At 48.9% G+C, this 12,310-nt stretch overlaps 1 pseudogene; it reads left to right on the top strand.

The window, feature by feature from the left end:
- ORYCUNV1R-PS1559 (vomeronasal 1 receptor oryCunV1R-ps1559 pseudogene) lies at positions 10,326-11,179 on the top strand (annotated as a pseudogene).

Here is a 12,310-nt window from a genome sequence, read left to right as displayed (position 1 = left end):
CAGGAGGAGACCTGCAGCTGGGTCTGGAAAGGCGCAGGGCCTCCAGCATGGCTGTGGCCTTGGGCATCCTGCCTGTCACCTGCCCCATCACTGTGTGCACTTTGCCTGAAGTTGTTCTTGAGAAGACTGGATCTGTGTCCTTTCTTTCGTTTCCTCTCCTTTCATTGTGGGTGTCTTCCAGTTCTTCCCTTCCTTGCCTCCAACCCCTTCACTGTCCGTCTTGCGCTGTCTCTTCTTTCAGCTTTGCACTGAGGTTTCAGATGTTCTTCAGCATTCTTTACGGGAAGCCTGAGCTGCTTGGGACAGGAAGCATTACAGAGGCGTGGTGAAATAGTCTTAGAAGCATTTCTCTCCAGGGTTAAGTGACATTTCTGAGAAACATACAGGAGCTAAAATGAGGTTAAGGTGATTAAAAGAAAACAGTTTTCTGTTTTGAATATGATATTAAATGAATATAAAATGTAATACCACAGAATTCTTTCACCTTCTGACATTTGTAGACTTCATAAAAATGTAGATTATTCAACTGCTCTAAATAATACCTGAGCCAAATAAATAATTTGAAACTCCCCCATGTATCTGCAGGATAAGCAGGTGTAGCCAAGTCCAGGAGAACTGATTTGATTACTCCATACCGAGTCCTAGTTCTTGATGACTTGTCCGGTTTCTGTGGATTGCAGGTGTGGCAGTGGGGCTCCCTCAATGCTCCCTGTGATGCTTAGTGCGCTCCTGAGCACCTCCAAGATGCTGCTGGAACCTGTTCCACAGGCAGCATCAATAGAGAAGTGGTGGGAGTAGATTTTCTGTCTCACTGTATGAGGAACAAGGCAGTGTTCAGCTTCCAATGGCTGAGATGTTCCCTGTCTGGTCCTCTGCAGAAGGTTGGCCCCTGCCCTGGCAAATGAAGGGAGTGTGGCTGCAGACCCCTTGTATTCTCAGCCCCAAGGTGTGGTACCTGGGCTACCGGAATGGGAAGGAGGATCAGGAGCTTTCCAGGGGACCCTCAGGGGCAAAGGGCACAGAAGGGGCTTCAAAAAGTTCATGGAAAATGTGTATAATGAAGAAGACCTAAATGAAAGATTTCTGCAAGTGAGATCCCAGTAGAAAGAAGAAAGAATGGGCCATCAAAGAAGGAGGTACCTTTCTCTGAAGGGAGGAGAGAACTTCCACTTTGGCTATGACCCTGTCTGAATAAGATCGAAGTCGGCGAATCCAAAAGGCTTCCATAGCCTTGGCAACTCATGACTAGAGCCTAGGGAGATTACTGATGCCATAAACAAGAGTGTCAAATTGTTAAGTCAACAACAGGAGTCACTGTGCACTTACTCCTCATGTGGGATCTGTCCTTAATGTGTTGTCCAGTGTGAAGTAATGCTATAACTGGTACTGAAACAGTATTTTACACTTTGCGTTTCTGTGTGGGTGCAAACTGATGAAATCTTTACTTAATATATACTAAATCGATCTTCTGTATATAAAGATAATTGAAAATGAATCTTGATGTGAATGGAATGGGAGAGGGAGCGGGAGATGGGAGGGGTGCGAATGGGAGGGAAGTTATTGGGGGGAAGCCATTGTAATCCATTAACTGTACTTTGGAAATTTATATTTACTAAATAAAAGTAAAAAAAAGGAAAAAAAGAAAAACTTGCACGGTTCTCAAAAATTTTCTGTCATAAAAACCGACTTATCATTGAATTCCATCTTCCACAAACTTGTAATGTTTATTTATTTTACATATTTGAAATACAGAGAGCTCCTATGTGTTGGTTCACACCCCAAATACCTGTAACAGCTAGGGCTGGGCTGTGTCAAAGCCAGTCCAGAGCTCCACCCAGGTCCATACCCCAAATACCTGCAACTGCCAGTGCTGGGCCATGACAAATCCAGCCCAGAACTACATCCAGGTTTCTCAGGTGGGTGGCAGGGTTGTAACCACTGAGCCATCCCCTGCAGCCCCCGAGGCTGTGCATTGGCAGGAAGCTGGGACTGGGAGAACAGTGGGTGCTCTGACATGATAGATGGATATCCCAAACCTGCCCTGTCTGTGGTAGCCTTGGGTTATTCCCTTCCGCTCATGTGCGCTCTGGTCCTCCCAACAGGAGAACACAGCCAACACTTACCCCTTGCACTCAGGAAGAGCTTTGTCCAGACACCTGCAGGTATAGTGGCTCCTGGCATCTCTGCTTCCCCTGCTGGGTCTTTGGCATGGCTGATGCAGGCGTCAGGGTCTCCAGCCACTGCCAAGAAGGCAGCAGGTGCACTTGTGAAGAGGCTGGAAGCTGGTGGGGATGACTTGGCCTCCACAAGTGCTAGGGCCAGGACAGGACAGGACCATGCAGACTGACATCCTCCTTCCTCATGTCCTCAGACCTGGCCAGATTACCAGCAGAGGTGGAGACCTGAGGTCACATCATTGAAGCCTGTTTTTAGGTACTCTGTGTAATTAATACACTGTTTATCCCCAAACAATTATACCTGTTTTTCATGTTTCATTTTTCTTCTATTAAACAGCATAACTCAGACATTGTTCACATGATTATGTAATAAATGATGTTAGAAAATTCTGGGACCACAAAAACTTTAAAATTAAATTTTATTTTTAGTTGGTTTTTAGCAGATTCACTATAGTTCATAGATACAGCTATTTTTTTTTAAATATGTATTTATTTCAAAGGTAGAATTACAGAGAGGCAGAGGCAGAGAGAGAAGAAAGAGAGAGGTCTTCCATTTGATTGTTCTCTCCCTAATGGCCAGAGTTAAGCTGATCTGAAGCCAGGAGCCAGAAGCTTCTTCCAGGTCTCCCACATGGATGCAGGGCCCAAGGACTTGGGCCATCCTCTACTGCTTTACCAGAAAGCTGAGTCAGAAGTGGAGCAGCCAGGACTCGAACTGGTGGCCATATGGGATGCTGGCACTATAGGCGGTGGTTTTACCAGCTATGCCATATAGCACTGGCCCTGATATTTCTTAGAATGGTATCTGCTCCCCTCCCACCCCCCACCCACCATTCCTTCTGTTTCCTCTGTTCCTCTGCTGGTACTGCAGAGCATCAGGGAGAATCTGAATTTTTGATATTTGAAGAAAGCTTGGGATAAGAGGAGTCTAAGGTGTGATTGTTGCTTAAAGCAAAGAGCCACTCAGTAAATAAATCATGGTTGTCACATCCAATTATTGCACATCTGCGGTGACGAGGTCTGCCGGCTGGGTTCTGTTATGGGTTTGCATCAGACCAGACTCTCAGCGTCCCAGAAGCAGGAGAAGAGAAATGGGGAGAAGCAGGTGGGTGCTCTGTGGCTCAGCCACCTCCACCTGGGGTCAGGATGAGCACAGGTGCACCCACCCACTGAGGTTGCACATCTCACCTGTGAAACATCAGTGGGCCTGTAAGCAGTAAAGATGGGGTACCATTGTGAGAGGGAAGGACTCTCCATGGAGGCACTGGTGAACCCGAGTGTGTTTGGGGGCCAGCACCCCTCACCAACACTGGAGGTTAAGTAGACTTGTCCCCATCACGAACCAGAGATGGTGGGTCTTGTTCTGTAGGTGAAGGGTCAGGGGCACCTCCACTTGGTTGGTGCTAGTGACAGGTGGTGTGCATGGAGCCCAAGAAAGCAGAGTCAGACAGGAGGAGGCTGTGGTGCAGTAACAGGTGTGATGTGCCAGCCTTCGGGGAGACCCTGGGGGAGAGAGTGGCCCACAGAACTCAGGACCTCCCCCCAGTGGCAGCAGCACCAGTTTAGAGAACTGCACCTGACCTCTTATTGGGTGTTGGTGAAGCACCGATGAGCGAGGTCAGTTCTCACTGTGATATGTTCAGAGGATAGCGCCTAGATCCCACTGTGGGGTTTGGAGGCAGGGCCTTTGAGAGGGGAACAGAACTGGGCAATGTCCCCAGGCTGTGGAGCCAGGACTGAGCCCTACTGGCTCTGGGATTTGAAGCCTGCCATGAGTGATGCATGCTGCTCTGGGGGCTGCCCGTGAGCCTCCAGAACCATGGTCCAACCTCACATGTTCCATTGTGGTAACAAATATGACATTGGGCTTTTGTCCCTGGAACTTCCCAGCTCAGGAACTGACAAGGGGGAGACTTGGGGAGAAGTGATGGGAGGGTCGGGTGGCCAGGGCGAGCCCCAGCTCCCAGCTCCCAGCTCCCAGCTCCCAGCTCCCAGCTCCCAGCTCCCGAGGCCGGGGTGAGTCCCTCATATTAGTGAGTGGTTGGAGAGAGGATGTGTGGGCATCAGCAGCCGGGTCACTTAGTCAAGTTTTTCAAGAGGCAGTTGACGTCGTGGTTGAAAAAAATGACCCAACAGCACAGTTCTGCTGACCCTGTCTGTGACCCAGATTGTGAAGCTCTTTATCTTTCTGTGCTCCTGGCAGCTGTTAATTAGAAGGGGGTGGGGAGGAGCAGGCAGCTTCCCGGAGTCTTTCTGCGTGTCCTGATCTCCCCAGGCAGGGGCCATGAGACCCACACAGGGGACACTGGATTGTGAGCAGAGTCTGTGGACAATCAATAAATGAATACATGCTCCAATTAAAGACATTTTTGCAATATTTTGAATTATTTAAAAACACCTCCTGCACTTTGCTGTCTAGGGAGTGTCCAGCACCTGTACCTCTTAGACCTGGGCTGTAAGTTCATGAGCCCTCATCTGGGGCAGATACCCTCCCACTGCTGCCTTGGCACTGTCTGGTTTGCTCTGTGAATCTGTGTCACCTACAGTGAAAAGGTGGGAAAGCAAAACACTCTGGGTGCTGCCCTGTGGAGTGGGTGCCCCTCTGGCCAGGCTGAGTCTCTCACCTGTGCCTCTCCTGTCCCTCTGTTTCCCCACAGAGCCAAGGTGAGGAAGGGGGTGCAGATCCTGAGTACCCAGACCAGCGAGCGCTGGCACAGGCAACAGGAGGTAGGCAGTGCCACCACCACTGTGTCCTGCCAGTGCCTGGCACAGGTAGCATTCAACAGGTAAGCTGTCTCCCTGTCCCACAGGCCAGAGCACTGCCTGGGGCCCAACCTGGGCCATAAATCCCTATCCCAGAGGCCTGGAGGCACCGGCACCGGGCTTAGAGGCAGAGTGTCCCACCCCCAGATGCCACCTCAGTGCTCTGCCCTCCATAGTTGATCTGAGGCCAGGTGCCTGCACAGGGCTGTTTTGCATATGTGTTAGAGTGAGCCCTCAGACTGTCACACCCAAGAAGCTGCCAGGTGAGTCTTCTGAGACACCCTGTGCTGTGATCTAAAACAGCTGTTTTCTCATCAGAAAAGCAGCACAGACTCATTTTAAGCTATTTGGAAAAGCACAGTTATTTGAAAAACATGACCTTAAATCCTGTACCAATGCCCTAGTGCCCAAGAACAACCCTCTGGCTAGCCTGTGCATCATTTCCTCCTGGGGCTCCATGCATCTGCTCACTCCTGTAGTAGAATTACTCACATCACAGTATGCATGCAGATTTATGAGGTGCTTTGCTGTTTGTGTTGGAAACATTTTCTCTGATATTAAGCGTTCCTCAAAAACATTTCTAATTGCATCACAGCATCCTGCCGTGTGGAGTTAGCATAGTGTAAATAGTCGGGCCACCTTCCTGCATATTGGGTTCTTCCTCAGCTTTATTCTTAACCAGCAAAGCCCCTTCCACATCCATGTCTGTCAGCTTCTCCTTTTCCTTGAGGTGACCTCTCAAAGTCAAGACGCGTTACCATTTTCAGGGCCTTGTACACAATTTCTCAGTGCTTTCTGAAGGGGATCGGTGGGCAGGAAACAAATCTTCCACTGTTGGACATGTTTTCCTATGTGTGTATTGCAAAGTTTGCCTCAGAGAAAAGCAAATTCTTCCCTCGCATTTTATTTCGAATTCCCTGTTCTTTGAACATCAGAACTGTCGCTCCCCGTCTTCGTGGAGGAACGACACTAAACCCTGCCTAGGCTTCATATCCGAGTCACGGCACCATTATGTCGCTCCCCCTCTTCGTGGAGGAACGACACTAAGCCCTGCCTAGGCTTCATAGCCGAGTCACGGCACCATTATGTCGCTCCCCCTCTTCATGGAGGAACGACACTAAGTCCTGCCTAGGCTTCATATCCGAGTCACGGCACCATTATGTCGCTCCCCCTCTTCGTGGAGGAGCAACACAGGACCCTGCGCTGTTCTTTCGTCTGCTCGGCCCTCCCCGGGTTTGCTGCTGGTTCTTCCCGGGTTGGCTACTATCCCTTCCACCTCCGTGGAAGGGCAGTTCCCCCTGGCCACATTCCCCACTTCCGCAGGGGAGCGGCACACCGCCGGCCGGCTTTCTCGGGGGCTGCACAGGTATTCCCTCAGATGTTCCCCTTAGATGTACCTCGTGCATGCCGTCTCTCTCTTCCTTTATAGTCCTCCTCCGCCAATCCCAACTCGGCTGCCCACACGCCGAGTACGCTGCTCTCCAATCAGGAGCAAGTCCTACAGTTTATTGGTTGAACTGGAGGCAGCTGTGCGGAAGCTGTTTACTTCTCTCCCAGCGCCATACCGTGGGAGAGCAGATGCATAGAATAAGTCTTAATTCCAGTAACTCAGTCCAGTCCGGGCTGCTCCCCACAAGAACCATGCCACCCTCGGGCCTTGCTTTCCTGTGAAGGCAGAAAAGCACCTGGTGCCCTGAGCAGCTGGCTGGCTCGGTACCCCAGGCACATCCTGGTGGGGTCAGGGTCAGGGGTAGGAGGTCGCATCTTTGAATGAAAGATTTGTGAAAGAGGTGGAAAGAAAGGCCAGGAAGAAGTGTGCATGGGGTCCCTCTTGCACAGGGGAGATCCAGGGCCATGTTCAGTCTCCTCAATCAAATGCACAAGTCTGATTAACACATGATATGAGCGCTGATTATGCAAATAGGAGTAAATGGCTAATGAACAGTGAGTTATTTTGTGTAAAGGGTCCTTGGTCAGACGCATGGCTAGACTTAGTGTGGGGACATGAGTAGGGCTCTGAGCCTCTCTCTGTTGTGATCCTGTTTCCAAGGCTCCTGGAACTTCCTATTGATCCTAGTCCAGTCTGCCGAGGCGGGAGCTGATACTCACATTGCTGTGGACCAGCTGCTATGATCCTCTCTGGATAGGGTGCCCGGGGTCAAGTTCCAGACTTGTCTATGCCCTGGGTTAGACCCGTGCTGACCCAAGCCAGGGGCTGGGCCTGCACTCAGAGAGCCGTTCTGGGGGAGTGGTATCCTTGGAGTGCACAAATCAGCTCCTAGGAGCCTGAACTGCCCTGGACAAGCTGGTGTCTCCCAGTGCCTGGAATTGTACCATAATATCAGGGAATTGGTAGACCTGTGTGGCTAGGGAGTCACACCTGACAGGGGTGCCCTCACTCCGCCCCATCACCAGCACACACCTGACGGGGTGCCCTCACTCACCCTGCTCACCAGCACACACCTGACAGGGGTGCCCTCACTCACCCTGCTCACCAGCACACACCTGACAGGGGTGCCCTCACCCTGCTCACTAGCACACACCTGACAGGGGAGCCCTCACTCAGCCCACTCACCAGCACACACCTGACAGGGGTGCCCTCACTCACCCTGCTCACCAGCACACACTTGACAGGGGTGCCCTCACTAGGCCCACTCACCAGCATTCATCTGATAGGTGTGCCTTCATTTGTCTGCTTTCTCACTTGGCACCTTGGGGAATATGGTGAAGCCAGGTGGAAGTCCCTTGAATCAGATGCAGAGCCCCCGAGGCAGTCTGACAGTGACTCCTTACCCACAAGACAGGGACAGTAGGATGGTCCCCCATCTCCACCTGGACAGCAGAGGCCAAATGGCCTTGCCACCTGCTGGTGTGCAACAGAGGCCCCTGGGGATCCCGTCCATCCTCATGGCTTGGCTTGGGGCCTGTCATGAGGCAAGATCCACAGTTTCACCAGAAGGCTCGGCCGGGGGATTCTGTTCCTGGGGGACTTGTGGGCTGGGGGCCCCGGTTCCTCGCCAAGCGCCTGAGAAGAGCCGGGGAGATACAGTACCTCGTTTCTTATCTTGCAGTGGCATCACGTACTTGCTGTGTCCCATGACTTGGAAGCCAGTCTCTAAGCAGGGGCCACCCACAAGCAGCTGACCCGACCTCAGGCTGTGAGCCCGGGAGGTGGGGCCTCCCTAGCTCCCCTGCCAGCTGCTGCACACTGGACAGGTCTTCCATGGATGTTCCCTCTGGTCACCCCTGAAGGACAGAAACAAAAAGGATGCATGGGGGACACAGAAAAAGGTGTTGCTGCAGGCAGGGAATGGGGAGGGGTGTGAAGGGAACCCAGGGAGGGGCATCCAGACTGGCTTTTCCCTCTTTGTCACCTGTCCCATGTGGCTGACAGGGAACCTGCATCCCTATGCATCCCAGTGCATCCCAGCAGTCATCCTTAGGTGAACTGGCTTGTGTACCCAGAAGATGAACGTATGCAGAGGATATTCCTGGAAGGAATGTGGAGTCACTTGGGAAAATGGTCAAGACAGGAAATCCCAGCAACAGCTGGCACCTCATCAGTGTCACTCCTTCTGTTCTACATGGACCACTGCTGCCCTGAGATAAGTTTTTGTTTAGCCAGTTAACTTAGAGACAGATGGTGTGTGTGTGTTTGTGTGTGTGTGTGTGTGTGTGTGTGTGTGGAGAGAGAGGCAGGAATTTCATCTGCTAAATTCTTATAATGGCCAACGCTGTGCCAGGCCAAAGCCAGGAGCCTGGAATTCACCCCAGCCTCCCATTGTGCCACAGGTGTGCACATAGGGAAGTTGGAATCTCTAACAGAGCCAGGACTGAAACCCAGGCACTCCTACATGGGATGCAGGTGTCAGCTGTGCCCAATCCACTTAGATTGCAGTGCTATTTAAGTCACCTTTGTTCTTAGTAATGATAGCTTTAATATTACACACACATGGCACCTTTGTGATGTTCTAATGTACGTAACAAGGAGTAAGGAAGTGCGAGGATTGTTCTAAGTGGTTATCCACGGTTCCACCAGGAGCACTTGGGGAAGCAGAGCATGCAGCATGCAGGTGGAGAAGGGAGGGGCTCTGATGCTGTGGGAAGCCTCTGCCCCAGTTACACACGCTGCACACCTGCACTTGCCCCCAGCCGTGTGCTCCCCCTGTGACTTCCGCAGACTCAGGGGCTCAGAGTCACACTGATGTGCCATTTCAGTCCTGGAGGGCGGAAGCCGGCGTGGGCTTTGTGGAACTCAGTGCAGGTGAGGGCAGGGCCACATTCCTGGTGGAGCTCCAGGGCAAGCTCCGTCCTCTGGCTGTCTGGAGGCTCCCCTTCTCCCGGCTGGGAGCCCTGTTTCTGTCCTCGGTGCCAGCCCAGGGAGTGAGCTCTGTGCTGTGTTGCATCCCCCATCTCTGCCTCCATCACCACATCCCTTCCGACTCCTCTACCTCTCGCCTGCTCTGATACGGGGCCCACCTGCATTGTTCATGACCAGCAGCCACCCCGAAACCCTACGGCAAGCACACAGGCAACGTCTCCGAGCCTCGTAAGGCACCTTCTCAAGTTCTGGATCTGGGTGTGAACAGGCTTATCTGCAGTGCTCTTCTGGTATCACTGTACCTGGGAAGTCCACTCAGTCCTGAGTCCTTAAAGCTGGGCTGGGCTTCCCTGGGGCCCTGGGCTCAGCCCAGGGACTGCAGTGCTTGATGTTCCCACCCTGGGAGGTGTCCTGGTGGAGGAGGCCTGGTCCATACAGTGCCATTGTGAGTCGTGCAGTCCCTGCACAGCCCCCCTTAGAGAATGCGCAGGGGCATTCAATCCCACAGGAGTGGGCTGGTTCCATCAGTTATCTGAAGGCCCCATTGGCACCAAGCTTCCCTAATTCCATGATTGGTGACTGCCTGAAGGGGCCTTCCAGCAGAACTGTGGAGCCCCTGCCAGCTGTGACTGCATTCAGAGGGGCCGAGAGCAGTGTCTTCCCACCATATGCTCCTGCAGTGACCCTCAGGAACTCCTGCACTCAGGTCAGTCTCCAGTTCCAGTCGTGGAAGCTGTGGCTGCCTTGTCAGATCACACATCCTTGTGTCTGGCTCATAAAACTGGGTTCCTGAGGCAGTGCTGGTTATGCCAGGGAGAGGCAGCCATGCCACAAGTGTCTTCCTGGGAAATACATCTTGAAAGGTGTATGTATGTATAAATATGTATGTATAAACTTGGAGATATAGAAACATTTCAGTAGGATACTTGTGGTCCTGAAAACACAACTGTAAGTGGGCAATTGTATTTTTCAGTTGCCATTATAAAACAGACTTCATGTCTCCAAGCAGAAGTCTCTCACCCTGAATGGCATTATCAACCAGTAGAAATTGACATGGCCTTCAGGTATTTATCTTCTTATCCCAGACTATAGTTTGATTCCTGGGTAATTTCTTTTTTCTTTACCATTGTCATTTTCTTTAGTTCAGAAAATTTGCAACAAATTCTACAGATTTGCTTTTCAAGTACATTGCTACAGCATTCCACAGACAGTATCTGCATTGTGGTTAAACAGTTTTCTCAATGATGTTGGATGCAAACTTGTTTTCTCTTTTCATGGAGTGGGCAGGGGAATATGCATTGATACCACTTGTCTCTTGAGTATTTTCTAGGCCATCATAATTAGGCCCAGTAACCTCAAGTAGGTAAAGCTGAAACAGGGTCACTAATACATTGGGCTGTCTACTATCCCATGCTGGATACAAACGTTTTGATAAATATCATTATTTCTGTATATGTCTGGCAAGCAGAATATAAAAAATGACACAAAGAAAATGTGTTGTGGTTTCTGTTCTACACTAGGTAACTCAAAATTTCCACCACTACTGCATACGTCTTTGATGTCATCCTATGGCATTCTGTGTGTAGGACTCATGCTTTCTGGTAGTAGTTCCATGGTTTTTGTCTTGCATAAGCATAGGCAGAAAGTCCAGCACATCTGTAGCACCAACTTCTCTCCAGGATACTCCTGTAATTCCAGAATCACCCAGAGCATACTTATCCTTGTGAGTACCTTTTTGTTATTTTATACTGTCTCTTCAAGCTATTTATTCCTTTTATTTGTTTGTAAACATAATCTCAGTTGACAGTTGGTGGACACCTCTTCACTAATGACTGATCACTTTTCTACAATCACCCCCTTTATTGTCATGAACCATGACTCTATGATATTCAGGCCTGCTACAGAAGGAATATACTGATTTTAAGATATCCCTACTTTGTACATAGTTTTTTGCTTTTTATAATCTGCAACTATTTATCATTACTTGAAGACATTTAAGCACATAAAATAGCAGTTGCAGAACAGATAATGTATCAGAAGCAGAGCCTTTGCCCTCATTAATAGCTTGGTAGAATGATATGAACTTTTTTAAAAAAAAAATGCTTTCATAATTACCAATTCATTAAATGTATCACTGGAAGAGATACATTTAGAGGCTAAGATTAATTTTAATGTGTCCTTTAATAATTTGCAATGTAAAGTTTATATATGCATGCAACTTAAAACCACTTAATTAAAATTAATTGCCCAAAATTATTAGACTAGTTAATGAAATGGAAAAAAACTGAAGTGATTATTATTCAAATTGTATTTAAAATTTCAATAGACCAAAGAAGAATGAAGGTGCTGCCTATCAGTTATTTCTTTTGGACTGTATTTGACTCATAAAGAAAATAAAAGCTGAAAATTCTGGCATTAGATGAGAAAATTCTTGATAATATATGTTCCAGGTGTTACTCTCTGGAATTTATAAAAGTGGCATAAGTCAAATGCAAGTAATTTGTAATAATCAGGTACAATATAACGGATGATATTTAGAACAAATAACACATACAATTAAATTGGAAACTACATAGAGCTTTTAATTAACTTTAAAAATTTATTTATTTATTTGGAAAGTCAGAGTTACAGAAATAGGAGGAGAGAAAGAGAGAGAGAGAGAGAGGTCGTCCATCCATTGTTTTACTCCCCAGATGGTCAGAATAGCCCTTTCTGGGCAAGAGTGAAGCCAGTAGCCAGAAGCTTCATCAGATTGTCAGTATGGGTGGCAGGGGCACAAAAGATTTGGCCTATGTTCCACTGCTTTTTCCAGGACATTATCAGGGAACTGTATTGGAAATGGAGCAGCCAGGACACAAACTAGTGCCTATATTGGATAGCAATATCGCAGGCAGAATCTTTACTTAATATACAACATCCCTGCCCCTTTTTAAATAATTTTAATAATAAACAGTTAAAAAACCTCAGATATAGATTTTTCCAAACAATTCAATATCAACATGTATCATTTTGTGCTAAAAACTGAGAAGAAAATAATTTCTGAAAAATA

The sequence above is a fragment of the Oryctolagus cuniculus genome, chromosome 2 (assembly GCF_051225735.1).
Source record: "Oryctolagus cuniculus isolate XC-2025 breed Fujian yellow rabbit chromosome 2, ASM5122573v1, whole genome shotgun sequence".
Lineage (NCBI taxonomy): Eukaryota > Metazoa > Chordata > Mammalia > Lagomorpha > Leporidae > Oryctolagus > Oryctolagus cuniculus.
This window is presented reverse-complemented; position numbering and strand designations above follow the sequence as displayed.